General features: G+C 37.3%; 1 pseudogene; it reads right to left on the reverse strand.

Moving 5' to 3' along the window:
* Window positions 1–6955: 6955 nt before the first annotated feature.
* On the reverse strand, window positions 6956–7080 carry LOC114610405 (annotated as a pseudogene).
* Between the last annotated feature and the right edge of the window lie 11106 nt (window positions 7081–18186).

Genomic DNA, 18186 nt, shown 5'->3' on the forward strand with positions numbered 1-18186 from the left:
ATAAATACCTCTATGCATTTAACCCCACTCCTCTATTGTATATTTGGGTTTTTCATTCCAGTTACAAGACAGAATAATATTGTGGTCTTATTCTACTCTGTTTGTTCCCCCTTTCTTCCCCTGTTACTCAATAAAAGAGAAATCTAAAGAAAAGCATATCTGGCATGAATCTCTGCAGTAAGGCTGCAATATGTCTTATTTTGTTCTTATGTTTTAAACATGAAGTCCTTCATAGAGGGAAAGGTTATCAGGTCATGCTGAATATCTGCACTGAGTCTCACATTGCTCAACTCCATCCACTCTAGTGGTCTGTCCTCTTTTGGTATGTTTCCATATGTTGAGGTACTGAAAGAAACAATACAAAAAAATGGCTGCCTTCCTGTGGCTTCATTGCCCATGTGGCTAATATCATCGAGGCTATAATACCAAAGTACACCTTTAAATAGCTTTAAGACTGAGATGGATTTTGCCATTTCTTTATGTGAGTACATCTTTGCTTGTTTCTAGCTGTAGTTCTGTAGACAGTGAAAATACCCTTTACTTGAAATGCGGTATGCTTAAATTATTTTATGTGCAGTATTTCATTGCCCCTTAACCTTTTCAGACTACTTAGTGGCTCCGTTGTAAGGGTGAGAAAATTAAAATTAATACAAAAAATAATCCCAGTCAATAGTGTAGAAAGAATCCAGAGCTCCATGTCTGACAGCAGACATTGGCCATTGACTTCTGAACCCTAATGTGATTGAATACTCTCAAACAACCACTCTTACTTTTGGACTTTTTAAAGCTAAGAAAGCCATAGAGTCAGCCAACAGCACCCTACGCCATTCTCCCCTCTCTCACTTCCTTCCCCACCTCGCTCTCATTCTTTCTCCCTCTCTCTTTCCCTCAATACCTTCCCTTCCTCTCCTTCTCATCCCTCCCTCTTTCCTCCCTTTCCCGCTTCTTCCTTCCTTTCATCTTCCTCTCCTTTTTTTATCCATCCTCTACCTTCACCTCCCTTTCCTTTCCCTTATACTTTTCTCCTATTTTCAAACCACTTGTAGCCATTGACAGGTTGTTCTTTCCCTATGTATATTTATGAGGATATATACCTTTTATTCTGAAATTTAAAGCAAAGACCTTATGAGTGATCTCTTTGCCTCATCATAATACTTTGAAATTTATTTGAGATTACTATACTGAGGACTGGCTGATAAGACTATCAGTTGTGACTTCTAAATAGGGAAAACAGGTTTTTTAAAATTTATTTTTATTTTTATTTTTTTGCACAGGTCTTTTTTTGTTTCAATCAGAATTTACTATCTGTACTGTTGACACAGAGTTACTATTTGGCATACATAGAAATTGGAAAACTAACTATAATAATATTTTAGACTACTGGAGTTGCCCATATTTTTTCTGAATTGAAACTGTAATCTTAAAATTGTCTAACTGGACTTCTTTTATTACCTCACAGAGGATCATACCCATTTTACTAACATAAACCTATTCTTTCTGCTGCCAAGAGTATTACAAACCTTAATATGAATGTTTATAGTCACAATGCAATCTTGATTCATTAATCTAGGAACTATCCAATTGCATTAAGTAGAATTCTATATATGAATGAGACTCTGGCCTGGTCAGATTAGTGTTGCAATGAAATTATCTATAAGCACGCAGGTCATGCAGAGCCATCTCTAACTCTGCGATCTGCAGTGATGCCTATTGATGTCAAAGGACACAGATTTCTTACCTGAAACATACATCCATTGGTTAACAGTACATCATAATTAGACCATTGTTTTGCTCTCTTTCCTATCAGGTTGTCGTGTACAATTGACAATAACAAGAAAACCAGTAATAATGTTTATGACATAAGAACAAAGGCATTTTTTTCTCTAGGTATTTGTTGCATCCAAAAAGAACATAAATGTTCCGACTGGAAGACAGATTCCATAATGTTATTAAATGGTTCAGGTTTCAAGCCAAAGCAACTTTAACTAGTGAGTAAAACCTGTGTCTTCTCATGACTAATCCTGCTTTTAAAAAAATTCCTTAATTCACTACGCTATTGTATAAAAATGTGTCTGATGTTGTGACCATGGAGAACTTATTAAGGGTAGTATAAGAAAACTGAGAACATCTGCACTTACTTTTGATAACTTTAGAGATTTCTATAAAATGTCATGACAGTGCAGAACACTGGGGTCAGTAGATATGAATGGCTTTCAACAGCCTCCCATCAAACAGTATGTCTACCAAGTATCTTATCTGAGATCTCCTTAGAAAAGGTCAGTTTTCTTTTAATTAAAGGAAAAATGTCCTGTCTAAGTGATGAACTTTTGCTTGAGGAAATATATGATTATGGCTTCTAGTTATCTTTGTCTGTATCGTCTGTTGTAATGAGACCCTTGCTATATCTCTAGAGTGAATGCACACACACACACACACACACACACACACACACACACACACACAGAGAGAGAGAGAGAAAGAGAGAGAGAGAGAGAGAGAGAGAGAGAGAGAGAGAGAGAGAGAGAACATGGTAGTAGCTGTTGGCGACTCATACAGCTCATTTCACATTCCCTCAGGTATGCATTTATACTGTTGAGTTTGAAAAAAAGTAAATTGTAACATGAAACGCTTATCCATAAGCAAGGAAAATAGCCTTTATTGCCAGTCTTGACTTAGAAAGACATTACTTACTGACGTAGTCAAAATGAAGAAGTATCTTTACATAGGATTTTTAGCCTTTGCAAACCTCAGTTTTGGAAAGAGCCAACATAAGACATGAAGAAAAGCAATTATCCCAGTGCTCTAGACAGGGTGTCCAAAGGAGAATCACGAGCCTGTTGGTAATTAGTGTCAACTGAATCTTGATCCAGGTCCACAGCTCTGGGATCAAGGCCCCACCTATAGCTCATAATTTCCATGACTCTCCTCCTGCATTTGCACAGTCATTGCAGATGGCTCCATCACTTCCAATATCATACTGAGATGTTGAACTATGTACACCATCAGATATCATAAGCATATTGAAATTTGTGGTAGCAGAGGAATGATCTCATCCTTCAAGTATAGCATCCGCAGACCTGAAAATTCAACTTTCTTACTCTCCAACACATTCCAAAAACAGCTTTTGTAACCAAAATCCCTCAGGAAAAGGGAACTACTGTTCCCACTAGTCTCTCAGCAACTGGCCTGGGGTTCGCATGAATAATATTCTCCAGATGTCAAATAAATGAATCTGACTGATAAGAGGGAACTCCGTCCTCATTTCATGTAAAGGTATTGCTATTGTACAGTAAACTTCTAGCGTTATTGAACTGGGTAAGGTCACAGGGGCAGGGAATTGCTAGACCATTACATATCTATTCTGTCTCTACTGATTTCAATAGAGTCAAAGTTACTGGGGCACAGTGCCCTTTTGAAAGACTGTGGTTCTAGGCAATGTAGTATGGATGCTAAACAAGTCTATAGAGCAAAGAAACACAACTTGGAAAAGTGGATCCAAGCTTCAGGCTGGACTGACCAAACATGGACCACCATCTTGCTGTGTATGTGGTAAGGTAAGAGCCAGCAATCTTAGGTAGTTAAAGATGACGCCTACTTAGAGATGATGCTATCATGCTGTCTTTTAAAAAGTGCAGAAAGTATCTGGTAATTGAATGGTGAGCTTTTCATTCATACAAATAACTAAAATACATAATTAAAATCATTAGCAAATAATTTCAAAATGCCACAAAAATTCCTCTGCATTTGGGAATGCATCTGTAAGTTCTGATTAAATCTGTTCAAGTTTAATCTATCTGTATTTCTTCCAAAGGAAATTCCACTCTAAAATGTGCTTTAAACAAAACAAAACAAAACAAAAAATAAATAAGGAAACAGATAAACTCACTAGTTATAAATGCATGGTAGAAGAAGGGTAGAAGTTTGAGTCTAGAAAATGAAACTTTACCTTCTTTTCTTGACAAACAGAATTCCACGTCCATATAAAGCCTGAAAGAGAGGCCATTTTTTTAATTTTAAAAATTACTTATAAAATCTGATTTCCACATATATTTCCCATTTAGTAAATAAAAAAAAAACATTTTGTCAAAATTGTACCACCCCTTGCTTTCCTTTTTATATCTGGGAAATGGACATCTTTTAGTGTGTTTTCAAATATATAATTTCTGATTCATTTTAATTGTGGATTCCATATTGTCTATCATTCATTTTCTCCATTGCACTTTGTACTGGCTCAAAACAAAAATAATTAATTCTGAGGTCACTTTCAGGAATAGATTCTAATTCTTCAATAAATAAATTGAAAGTATACATCCAGGTAAGCATCCATTAAATATAGTGTTAAGTCTTACCCAGGGGTTAGGAGAAAAGAGGAGGAGCCAGAGAGACCCTTACTCTTGTCCTTGGGTAGATCCTCCTGGATGAGTAGAGAAGTTGTTCCAGTCATCTATTGAGTTAATTCCTTTGTGTGGCATCCATCTCCTAAGTGGCAGACAGAAATATCACTTGAGACAGGCCCTAAAACTAATGAAAAAACCACAGAGGGGTCCTCAGGTTTTAACATTGAAAGTGTATTCAATTGAGGAATTTATGTTTGTCCTCTGCTTCTGTCCCCTTTGTCCTGGCCCTCCCCTTGGCTAGAACTCAGCTTCAAAGAACTTGCAGTCAACTCACAGCTCTCTCTGACTCACACTGGGCATTCTCTGTAGGCTACTAATCTAATAAATGATTCAGCCTGACTGCTGAATTGATGAGTCTTAGGGGTGAGCTGTAGGCAGAATGAGGTCTTTCCAAAGGCTGAAAAGCACTAGACGAATTTTCTGGAAGGTTTGCTAAAAACAGCTTTCTACATATATATATATATATATATATATATATATATATATATATATATATATATATACATAATGCTTTAGAAGAAACGTCTATTCTATGCTATAGCATACTCACTGCAACTGTTTCATTGTCCCATTATTGACAGCTTTCTGAAGGTAAGAAAGACATACAGCTTTCTATTTACCTTATTCTTAGGGCACTTTGCAGATATTAGAATGTAATATTCTATATTTCAACATCTTTAAATGTATACAGACTTTTGGGATTTTTTGCAGATGGTCATTCCCATAGACTAAGCATTACTCTAGGATGGTCATATACTGTCTACCAAAATACATACACATGGCTGGCCTACAAGGCAAGTGAAATCGTCTGTGAATTCAAAGCCACTTCATGCTGACAAATAAATAGTAAGAAAATGTACTTACTGTAGTTTTTGTTAATAAAAGATGATGTTAAGAACAACAGTATTTTAAACTCATTTTTTTCTAAAAAAAAGTGACAATGTGAATACAAATATGAATAATTGCTATCCACCATTTTTACATATTGGGCTCCCATTATTCTTTTTTATTACTGGATATTTTCTTTATTTACATTTCAAATGTTATTCCTTTTCCCAGTGCTCCCCAGGAATACCCCATCCTATCTCCCTCCTCCTGCTTCTATAAGGGTGTTCCCCCATCCACCCACCCACTTCTGCCTCCCTGCTCTGGCAGTCCCCTACACTGGGACATCGGAGCTTCCATTATTCTTCTTGTCCAATAAATGCATTAAAATAACAACATCATGAGATTTCAATTATTTTCTATTGCTATGATGAAAATCATGACCCAAAGCAACGTGGGGAAGGAAAGGTTTTTTTTCAGTTGCACTTCCACATTATAATCTAACATCAAAGGGAGTTGTGGTAGGAGCTGTGAGCGTCTGCTACACCATCGATGCTGGCACCTCACTGGAACTCCTCTCAGATATCTTGTCATTGCTCCATGTCATAGAGATTGTATAGTTTTGGATCTGTAGGATAGGCCTCTTCATGAACTCTAGCAGTTCATCAATGAGGTAGATGTTCCAGTGGGTCAATTCAAAGCTCTGGATTTGGGCCTGAGAGGTATCTGAACTGGTCAGTCTTCTAGCTCTCCTGTACTCTTACCACTTGGCCCACCTCTCCTGCCTTGCCTCAGGTGGCCCATCCAAGGCCACCATGAGCAAGGGCAGAGCCAACTCTCCTACTCTCATGGTCTCCAGGCTGGCTTGCTGACAACACCCAGATTCAGGGCCAGCTTTACTACACTGCTCAGTCAGGGTTCAGGTTCCACTCTCCAGAGTACTAGATCTGTCTAGGAGCAAGGACAGATCTCCTGCTCTTACATCTCCAGGGCCAGCTCTCTCATGATGCCCAGGCAAAGGATGAGACCAATTCTGCACAGCCTTCAGACATCAACATGTTCCTGGGTGGCAGCTCAGACTATGGACATCCATCTGACCTTTGGTGGTAACAGATCCCTACTGCAGTAGGGCCAGGAACCTAGATGTGGCCCCTAGTGGCAGCACAGGCAAAGACCCAACCATGGTCCTAGGTGACATCTCTGGCTACTCACATCAGGCTGTTCCTCACTACCCTCAAGTCTCCAGTTCTTTCTCACTTCATTGTGCCCACATAGTTCTGTTTCTCATTTTCTTCCACTTCTATAACACTTAGTTGCTCCTCTGAGAGGTGCCTAGAGTCTCTGAGTGCCTGGAGTTGTCTGAAGAAAGCACTCAGGAGTGCTATTCCCTGCTCATGCATTATGGCTCCTGGCAGAGGTCATCTCAGGCATGGTCTTTCCTGCCCAGATTGTGTGGCACCAGACTGGTGGTTAACTCAGGCTAGCTCTTCTCCAGACTCCATGGTACTTGACTGGTGGTTATCTTGGGCTTACATCCCTTGGACCCAGGCAGGCTTCTTCTATATCTGACTTGTTCCCAGCTGTGGGAGCTCATCTAGACCTGTGTGATGCCTGACTACTGATTGTGGTTTTCTCAGTCTAGCTCCTTGTAGGGGTTGAGGTGGGGAGGAGGAGGGAAGAGGTCTCCTGGAGACAGACTGGTGGTCATTTTAGGCTCGCTTTTTTTTTCAGTGAGTGTTAGGCTACTAAACATTCTGTTCACAGGTCAGAACACTGAGGATAGACATGGCCTCTTTCCTTTCCACCACCTACTGATCCACATTTGACGCAGTCACATCTGCAGTCCTCTAGGGGCAGTAACAGAATGATTCCTAATGGGTAAAAAGAAACCAACTCAGCATTCCTCAGAAACCTGGTAACATGAAGTTTCTGTTTGTAAGGAAATCTACCATTTCTTTTCTCCACCCTTAATGGTCAGTTATTAGGGGTAAAGGGCATCTAGGTCATGATTAACCCAAACAACCTGTATCCACTCAAAGACTCAATTCTGATCACTATAAATTAAAATTGACTTGCTTTCCTGCCCAGCTGTTGGCGCTGTTGTTCTCTATGTTTTGAGGCAGCCTGGTAGATTGTTCCTGAATAAGCTGTTTTTCTTCCCATGGAGTGGTGTAATTCAGTGATTTCACCGAAGTACACAGGGTGTCATTCTCTACCATGCTCAATAGATGGTTATTTATTTTTAACTTCCATTTTGTTGAGAAAGTGCCTCAGTATGGTGACCAAACTGACTTAGAAATCAACATCATCCTACCTCAGCTTCTCAAGTCCTAAGTGTTGAGTTTATATGTGTGTGTCCCAAAATATTGCTAATTCTACGGATTTTAAAATTTCTAAATGTTACAGCAACACTACCAAGTAATCTAAATAGAAGATTTCTGCTGTGGGTAAATTATATGGTTTTGAGTTGTTACCTGCTATAGTCATTGTAAAAACTCACAGAGTTCAGATTAGCCCCACAAACAACATCCAGATATTAAAGCCATAATTTTAATACTAAAGCTTTATTGAAATATTCTCTAGACATTCAAAACTCTTTGGCTGACTCAGTTTCTTCATAGGCCTGTAAATAACAAAAATAAAAATAGACTATTATCTCTTAAGTACTGAAATTATTTAACAGGTTTCTTCAGGGTTTAGAACTGCTATGATCTGTATTATCAAATTTTCATTAAAGTATTTATTTACTGTTATAATGAAAAATAATAGATTATCTTAGAAATAATGAAATGTTGCTATATAAAAGTCTTAAAAAACTTTATTAAGGGTAAACCTAAGTTCAAGGGCGTTTATACCTTTCCTCAGGAAACTGCAGAGCAATCTGACTGCAGGTAGGAAAACACCTTCAGGTGTGCCATTTGGGGGATGTATGCTCAGGAGATAGCACTGAGCCTTCATGACCACTAATGCTCTTGACAAGGTCTGGCACTCCCAGTGACCCTACTCTGATCTGTCCTTTAAATATAGCAAACTGTGTGATAAACTTCTTCTCTTTTCCACATAAAAGAAACCCAGAGCATCTATGCATCTCTCTCCATACATTATCACTCTTATTTTCCAGGAGATCCAAGCTATTGCTTTTGCCCTGATGGCCACCACAATGTATATCCTTGATGCTTTAGAATAATAATGCTCCATATTACCCATCTCCCAATCTTTCCTTCCACAAACTGATGTTTGGAACTTTCTCTTTTGATAAGGTACACTGTGAAATATATATCATGACAATGACCACACAGAACTCTGGTCATATAAGACTGACCAGTGAAATTCAGAGCAGCAGTGTGCATTTGTTAATGGCGCTCTGGAAGCCATCGGTTACTATGTTGAAGTAAAAGGCTCTACTTTTGTTTTGCTTCTCCACAATGTTGGACTCAATCTTCATACTCTGTGGGGAGTTTTTCTCATCAGTCATAAAATTCCACATCAACACACCAGCATCCTGGTTAGGAATCATGGAAGTAGTGGGTGTCTGTGGTTCAGATACATTTATAACCTGAGAATAATTCTGTCTGTGGGTGATCAGATTTATCTTCTCATACATTGAAAGGTTTTTAAATACTCTTTTATATTTACAATGTCTTTTACATTGGCAGAGATAACATTCACACAGCACTGTTAGTGTCTGATGCATAAGTGTTGAAGAGTTTCGGCCATCTGAAGTGAAGATTTCATTAATTTAGTGAATAGAAAATTCTCTTTCCCTGTCCCTCTGCCTCCCTTACTTGCTCCACCTATCTGTCTGTCTATCTATCTATCTATCTATCATCTATCTATCTATCTATCTATCTATCTATCTATCTATATTATGTGTGTGTATATGTCTTTTATTTTAAGTGCCCCTATATAAAATAGAAACAAACCAAGTTGATTTGGAATGTCTTGAAAGTGAAAGAGAGCAATTTGGTTTTGTAGTTGCCAGTTGTCTAGTTTATATGAGTGTTTTGGGTTTTTTTTTCAGTTTACCTCCAGAGATAATCTAGATGGTATCTCTACTTTGTGTTTCCTGTTTGAGATTCTCAAATATCAGGAACAAAAGGAAAATGCCACAAAAATCCAACAGAGAAAACTCCATGAAATACTTTTATAAGCTCTTGTTCCCTAGGTAAGAAAAAAATGTTTCCTTAAAATTTATTAACACTAATTTACACATAATAGAATTCTGGCATTTTTGTTATCTCAGAAAAAATATTTCTTTCTCTTGAACCAACTATGATTGTTACACAGTATTCTTTAAAATGCAAACTAAGATATTTAGGTGATTTTTTAAAGTAGTCATTTGTGATCCAGACCAATACAAATTAGAAACTCAAAATATGTCAATAAATATATAATTAAATAAAAAACAGAAAGGAAAATTTAAAACTCACTATTTCCTTCTTTACCTGTTTATAAGAGAAACCTATTTAAAATTAACATGAAAGACATTGTTATCTGTGCAATAAAAATGTTTTATTATTTGAAAAGTATATCAAGATAGAGATATCTTTCCCCTCACTCCAAAACTGAGAAATTGAGAGAGGAAAAGAGAAAGTAACAAAAACAGTCTTAAGAATAAAAGCATGGAAGGTGAATCCAATGTAACACTATAAAAATATAACCATTAAGTATAATGCTAAAATGTACATTCCAGAAGAATGTAAAATATGTACAGAGATGATATTTTCAGAGATCATTTCTATAGCTCAAAGAATGCATACCACATGACATATTCTTTTAAAATCACAAATTAATAGGAATAAGTAAACTTAACTGGAAGTAGAGCACTATTAAATATTCAAATAAAATCCACCAGTTTTCTCAAGTCATTTAGAAAGATAAATCTAGGGGTTTGGGCCATAGTACAATGACAAAAGTGGCCTAGCAAGTGTGAGTGCCTACATTTGCATTTCCCTGGTCCAACAAATAAAAAGATACTGTACTCTGTTACAGAAAATCTGCCAACAGAAAAATCTCATTTTTGAAAAACTCTCTTTCACAGAATATCACATAAAGTAAGCATTCCTGGTACAACAAGAAAACCAATATACTTTTATATGATAATATAGGAATTGAAAAAAAAACAAGTCTAGATTCAGTGTGAACACTGATAATGTTTCTTTAGGACAACAATACTGTGACAAGTATAAAAATTAACACTGAAACTGCTGTATCTGACTCTGGAACTCATTACATGTGAAAGAGAGGGGTAAGGATAACATATACAGGCAAGAAAATACACAGAGAAGTAAAGAGAGAGAAAATCCTATATAAATTATGAAAATATTCAAGGTTTGTCTGAGATCATTAGGTCATAGCATTGACTAGATTGGAAAAACATCCAGAGTGTCCAGATGACATGAGAGATGTGACAGGATTGTTTTACAAAGTTTATTTATTTATTATTTTCTGGGAAATCAAATAGATGAATAAAAGAAGGTACTTTTGGAACTATGTGGTGATGTGGAAGGAATGTGAAAAGGAAGAAACACAGAGGAACAAAAGAAAATGTCAAAACAGTACAAGCCACCTTCCTCTACCAGAAATGGCTCACATTAAACAACCATGTCTTCTAACATGTGATGGAGGTGTGAACTCTGAGCATAGGACTGATTCCTCAAAGTGGATCCAAATTATCACTGTCCAGATATAGAAAGAGAATAAAAAGGAGGGAGAGGAAGAGGAAGGGGGAGATTGGGGTACAGAGGTGGGGTGGGGAGGTAAGTCCAGCAATAGAAAAAGATAAAACAAAAAGAAAGTCAGGAAGAGGAAAGGAGAGATTGGGGAGGGAGGTGAAGGCAAGTGGGGGGGAAAAAAGCAAAGAAACGCAAGACATATCCAGAGGAAGTTACTCCAAGAACACAGGAAAGAAGCTTCACATTTAAGTAATTAAAATTTTCTCACTTTTTGGTGTGGGGCTCAGAACACCGTGCACCAAGAGACTACTACTTTGATATGACATGGAACTTGGACTAAAAAAGACAAAAGGCTATGCCTGTTACTTAGTGCCTTTCCTTCTTCATCTATTTACATATACACATAAATACATACATACATACATACATACATACATACATACATACATACATACGTAAGTCTAACTGAGCCATTAGATTTAAAAACCTGGGCAGTCATGATTTAAAGAAAGACAATTTAGTATCACAACATCATCTCATGTAAGAGTTTCTATTTAAAAAGTTTATAATATTACAATGATTTTAACTTTTCCCCCTTTAACTAAACATTTATTAAGGTGCAATTTTATAAGTAATGTGAATTTTTCCTTGAGTTGCAATGTCACTTTTAATTAAATAGTAAAACAGCTCAGCTATATTTTAAAATGGTTGTTTCATCAGTGATTAGAACATAGTTTTTGTGTGGTCAGTGTCCATCCTTTAGGTCTTTGTGATCTCTGTGACTTACAAATCATAACTCATTTGTTAAATATGATGAATGATCTGTGGAGACCATGATGTATAATATTAAGTTTGAAAGATGCTTTTCTCGGGGGGGGGTGTATTTTTTGATCCACCTGAAGGGCAATTTAAAAATTCATGTCATATACTGTAGAAAGACTCATAAAATTGACATTCAAAATTCATTATATAGAGTCTCTCAGTATATATTAAATTTCAGTTGCAATGTAGCAGTAAAAAATTTCATCACATATTGAGGACCCACAATATGTGACTGGAATCTCAAGTCAATATTCTGGAAATTGCATTTTACATTGCAAGCATGGGAATGTCCCATACAGAGTTGTTTCTTTGTTGACTTTCCAGGGCAAATGTTTTGGTTTATAGAATAAAAACAAGAAAGAGGATAAGAGTATTGTCTAAAAGAACTTGCCCTTGATTTTTCAAGACCATTGTTTGATGCCCAGGAATACAAAAGCAGACAAAAAACAAAAATATTGATCAAAAGAAATCAAAGAAGAAAAGTAAAGGGAAGAGGACTGGAGAGGAGAGGAGGGAAGGGAAGGAGAAGAAATGAGAGGAGAGGAGAGGAGAGGAGAGGAGAGGGGAGGGAAGGGGAGGGAAGGGGAGCGGAGGGGAGGGGGGAGAGGAGAGGAGAGGAGAGGAGAGGAGAGGAGAGGAGAGGAGAGGAGAGGAGAGGAGAGGAGAGGAGAGGAGAGGAAAGGAAAGGAAAGGAAAGGAAAGGAAAGGAAAGGAAAGGAAAAAAATTGAAGAACTCATTTCTATGTAACAGATACAGTACAGCTGGGGCCATGAATACTGTGGTCTAAACATAATTCATCACATTTGCCTGATCACCTTTTGTGTAATCATGTTAAAATAAATCTTGTCAATGTCTAATGAAGGCTTACAACCTCCAGAGAGAGAACAAAGTTAGTACCTAAAGTTACTAGTCTACTAAATTTACTGGCTTCTAAGCTAACATATGCATTATGTTCTTGATATATTCTTTTAAATATTTTCTGCAATGAAAGCATTGGGTTTCCTATTGTCTTCTTTACTTCTTCTGCTATGTCCTGAAAGAATACTGAATCCTGTGGGGTCTTCAATCTTATCCTAGCACTTCACGTACCACCGTAAAAACATTGTATGTTCTTTTTCACAGATTATTACTAACATGCAGTTTTCTAAAAGTTTGTATATCCTAGAAACTCATACAAAAACTTCCGCACTCAGGAATCAAATGTGTGACCCAGGAGATCTGAATTGTTGGATTTTCTGGATCTGGAATTGTGGGTGGTTATAAGTTCCACAAAGTAGACTCTGGAAACTAAATCCGGGTCTTCTGCAAGAGCAATAAATACCCTTTGATGGGCCAGCTCCTGTTTTCTAATATTCTGAGATCCACAGTTAAGTTTGCTGTTCAAATTGGTTTATTATTAAGTTTTCATCATCTGTCATTTATCGTGAACATAGAAAGTTCTTACATCATTTATTTTCTTTAACTTGGACTTTAGCCTGAAAACTTCATAGAAGAGATGTCTGGTATGATAATAAATCCTGGGATCATCACCTTTGCCCATTATCCTAAAAGAGTTATTAACAGTACCCCCTGTAGTCCCAAAGTGGTTGGTTTATGAAAACAAATGACATGTTTGCCCTTCTCACGGCTTATTCTCTATAGCTTAACTAAAAATTTCACAAACTGCCATCTAGATAGATGGCAAAAAGACTTCTCTTCCAAATAGTCACGAGCATTTGTTCTCCATAGATGCACAGGCTACAGGATGAGTAATTACTTTAGTAATTCAAAACCTGGTAAGATTGTTAATGCTGACAACTTGAACCACTCAACTGCCATATTACAGTAATCATGAGATTTTTGGAATTGAAGTCAATCTCTGGAAACTTATTGTCCATCAAAGTAATTTAATCTTCAGAAAGACACTTTGATAATTAAGAAGATAAATTGAACCACCCTGCAATAGAAGTGCGTCACATCCATACCAATGCTAATGGATATGGTCAAAGAAAGTAGAGCTTATTCTCTAATAAACATTAACAAATTCTATGACCTATTAGCAGAATTTTCTTCATAAGTAATTGACTTAATTAATTAATTGTAGTGTAGTTTCAAAAGAATTGATCTGGATCAGAGGTTTGCTACTGGTGGTCAGTTAATCACTATGGACAACATGAAGTCTCACATAATTCTATTAATTGTACATCTTTTTCTCACTAGTCTGTTGCCTGATGTGAAAAGGATAAAATCATATTGTAAAGTTAAATGTGTTGAACACAGATGTTTGTTGCTGTCAGAATACACACTTAGGGCATTTTGATTTGAAACTCATATAAAGTAGTTAGCTGAACATTTAATTGCTTTTATCATGCAAATCAAAAAATTTTACCAAACCTGTTTGTGTGTTAGTTCAAATAATTGTACTAAAGGAGTTGAAATGACCTGTTAGAGATTAACCTTGAATGGTGGTCACTAGCTCCCTTTCAGTATATAGAGGCTCAGGATTCAAGCTTTGTGGTTTGAATGTTGGCATTTCCTGTGAATTTTCTCCTCTTTAATACAAACCTTAGGATTCCATAGGCCTTACTGCATGTTAGGATTCCTCAAAATGAAATGACTCAAATTTGTAACAGAAATCAATTGCTTTGTTCAAACCACATGTTAGGCTGCAGGCAAAGCCTTAGAAAGAAGACAAATGCTGTTTCCACTTGGAAAATTACTTCATTTTATGGGGACTAAGATGTGTCCTTAAACTTGAGACAAAATTCCATATGATATACTTTCTGTCACATTGTGTGTTGTTCTTGTAAGATTCCTGGTGTAAACAGGGAAGCACTAACTTGGTCTCACAGAAAAGCTGAGAGGATGAGAGGAATAAAAGGAGAGACTCTTTCATGGTTCTAGAGGGAGGCATTCTAGTGCTCAGGCTGTCTTAAAGACAGACACGTGCTTAAAGAAAGCATGGCAAGGCACATACATTCTATTAACAGTAAGTTTCATGTATCATGGAGATCAAACCCAGAAGAAAAGGTCAGTATTTTGTGAAGACTGACATTAACTCTATTGTAATTCTTTGAGCTAATCACTAGTGTAACATCCATTTTGAATAGAGAAAAGAATATTAAAAAGCAAAGCATGCCATCTTCTTTGTTTTTGAATAAAAGCTAGCATTCAAAGCAAACATTGCAAATATGAAAACACCAACAAAGCAAACAGCTTTGTTTATTAAACCACCACTTACTACACATTTAGTCTGTACTCACTCCCTACACTCTTTGCTGTATATTCTTTGGAGTAACTGAAAAAATCTGTTTCAGTCATTCTCCTGAAGACAGCTGTCCAGTGACAAACTACAAGGGGTAATTTAAGAGATGAGACTATGTCACCCCAAGATATGCTCTTCTTGGCTAAGACTAATTTTGAACTGATTGTTTTGAGAAATGACAAGGCATAGAATGAAGAGAAAAAGCTCTTTTTTCTAAGTGAAGTCCTCTGTGAGGCTGTGCAGCTTTGTTCCAGAAGGATGCTAACTCTGACATGGTTATCAATGACCTTTAGCTTAATAACAAGCTTAGATCAGCTTGGCAAAATCCACTGTTTACTGTACTTTTCTTGATTACCCACTTATTGATCTCCTACACAGCCATGCATTTTTATTTAACTCATAATCATGTTTAAGCTTAAATTCTTAACCCTTTCTGAGAGTTACTCATTTTGTTCGCTCACATATACACAAGAAATAAGCATCTGATGGCTAAACTTGGTTGTCAACTTGACTGCATCTGTAATCAACTAAAATCCAAGCCATTGGGGATTGAACAGATCACTTGAGATAGAGAACTTACTTCAAATCTGGGATATTTGAGGAGAGAAGACCAACTCTAAACCTGTGCCACAACATCTGATGGCTGCTCACAGTAAAGGACATGCTCACAGAAAAAGACAGAAGTATTTGCTTCTGTCTGCTTGCCTTCATTCTTTCTGGAAGTTTATGTATTCTGTTGCTGGTATAAGAGTCAGTTTCCTTAGGATTCCAAAGGATACTGAAGACCATCAACTTTCTAGTAATCCCCTGGGTCTCTAGGCCCAGATGGGAACTGATGTCACGTCTGTTATCATGGGCCACATAACTATCAGATCCTCTGACTTTCAGTCCTGAGATAGCCATTTGCCTACCACAACCTATAAGCCCTTACTCTAATTACTCTAATAAAATACACACACACCAAGACACACACACACACACACACACACACACACACACACACACACATATATATATATATTCTAGCAGTTCTACTTCTTTAAGAGAACCTTGACTAATATAAGGTGTTGAGACATTACTGTTTCTTTTTTCTCTTGTTCTATAATTATACCTTCTAAGTGAAGAGGTACAAAAAGAAAGGGCAAAATAACTTTTGCTCCCTTACAAATCTGTATTACTAGGAGAAAATATTAGAAGTTCACCCCAAATTAGGTCCTTTTTACATCTTTGAATTTTAGTACAAATGATAAGACATGTCATCAGTTGAGAGGCTGAGAGATGAAGGAAGCTTTTATTCTTGGACAAGAGTAGGAATTGTGGGAGGATAACTTTCCCATCAATTTCTCAACCCTTTATCGTATGAACATTACAGAGAGAGGCTCAAAGAATCTAGGAGAATGGATGAAGTAGTGTGTAATTTTTAAAAACATGCTAAAAAACCTTTCCTGGGTGTGTGGCCCGAACTCGGGTTCCTCTCTGCTTAGCTCTGAGATCAGCTGCTGCCAGCCTCACTCCCAGCTTGCCCAGGAGATGCTGCATTCCACCGGTTAGGTTTCCAAGGGAATGGATGGGTCCCATATGAGGCAACTGGCATAGTTAATAAGTTAAACCCACTTGCAGTTATGTTGCTTCTGATTTCTGCACAGCAAGAGCAAGGGAAATATCACAGAAGATGCCCTGACAACTCCCTTAACACGTCTTGGAGGAAGAAAGATTTGGAGTAAATTTATCTGTGAAGCCACACCTTAGGAGGTGTGGCCTAACACTGATATTGATTACCATTCCTTCCAAGCCTTACTATTGAGTTCTTCTCAATTGGTGATCAGTCTTGAGTGTATCCTTCAAATACAGTGTCACTAAACCAGGCTTACCTCCATTTCCTACCCAGAAAGCCAAAACCTTTTTCTAAAGAGTTTTACATAGACTGTACAATTCATAAAGCAGATAAACCTTAGGATATTGGTTCCCCCAAAGCCAAGTTAGCTTTGGCTTTAAGGGTATTGATGAGACAGAAGGGAAGGTAGTCTGAAGTTCAAGTAAGGATGGGTGGAGCTACAGGTGGTCTGTGGGTGTCCAGACAGCCATCACAACTCTTTGTCTTAAAGAATGGACTGGGGAGGTCAGTCTTCTTTGCACCCAAGATTTTGGTACCATGGATGAAAGAATTTTTGATGAGCACTGTTTATTTTTTTAAAAAATGGAAGTGTGTGTGCTCAGGAGCAAAGCAGGCTACATCACAATATTGGGGGAAGGTTGGGGTCACCACTTTATGTCCAGACATGCTACTGAGTGAGTAGGATTTAATGGGGATTGTTTGGCCAGTTCTAACTTTATAATAATAAGTTATAGGACAAGTTATAACTCGTATCTTCGCACACCACACACACATACTATCTGTACAAATGCAATGTCAATCTAGCCTCTGTCCTGGCCACAGTATCCATGGAAACCTTCTTTCAGAGATGATGACAGGCACCCTGCTAAGAACTGTGTCCCTAGCTAACAGACCCTGCAGGGACCAGGGTTTCTCACCTGGGGATTGAGAAATGTTAAAGGGATACTACCTAAGAGTCAGAGAACATGGCTGCAAGACAGTGCTGGGAAGCATCTCACATCTTCAGGAAGCTATTAAGGATAGAATTCTATTTTCACTGGGCTCTGAATTTTTCCTTCAGAGTCTCCACTATGCTGTCAGTTTCTGGAGCTGAAGCCTCAACTCTTCATATGGTTACCTCTCTGTTGTCCATGGCATTAATAATTGTGGTGGTACATTTTGTAAAAATACCTCTTATAGCTAAGGCACTGGAAATTTGGCTGGACCTCACTGACTAATTATATACCTTGGTATATATTAAGTCTTAGCCTGATATCCTGCTGTGCACTCTGCTCATTTGTTTTACCTGGTTTTACGGGAACAATGTAGCAGCTATACTTACTTGCCTTGGATTTTACATGTAATTAAATTTGTTACCTAAATTAATACATAGCTTTAACCTTATATATTATTCCATACCACTTATGTAGAAGGCAATACATGTACATGTATGCAAGAGTGTATGTATGCTAAAATGATCATTTTCATTGTAACTAGAAAAAATAAGCCTCACACAAATATCTATCATAAATGTTGAAAACAATTTATACATAGATCTTGGTATGATCTGTTTGCAGTATTGAGTGCTTTGAGGTCAGCTTAAATAAATAATGTATTCCCTTGTAAAA

This window comes from Grammomys surdaster, unplaced genomic scaffold (assembly GCF_004785775.1).
Source record: "Grammomys surdaster isolate TR1022 unplaced genomic scaffold, NIH_TR_1.0 126039, whole genome shotgun sequence".
Lineage (NCBI taxonomy): Eukaryota > Metazoa > Chordata > Mammalia > Rodentia > Muridae > Grammomys > Grammomys surdaster.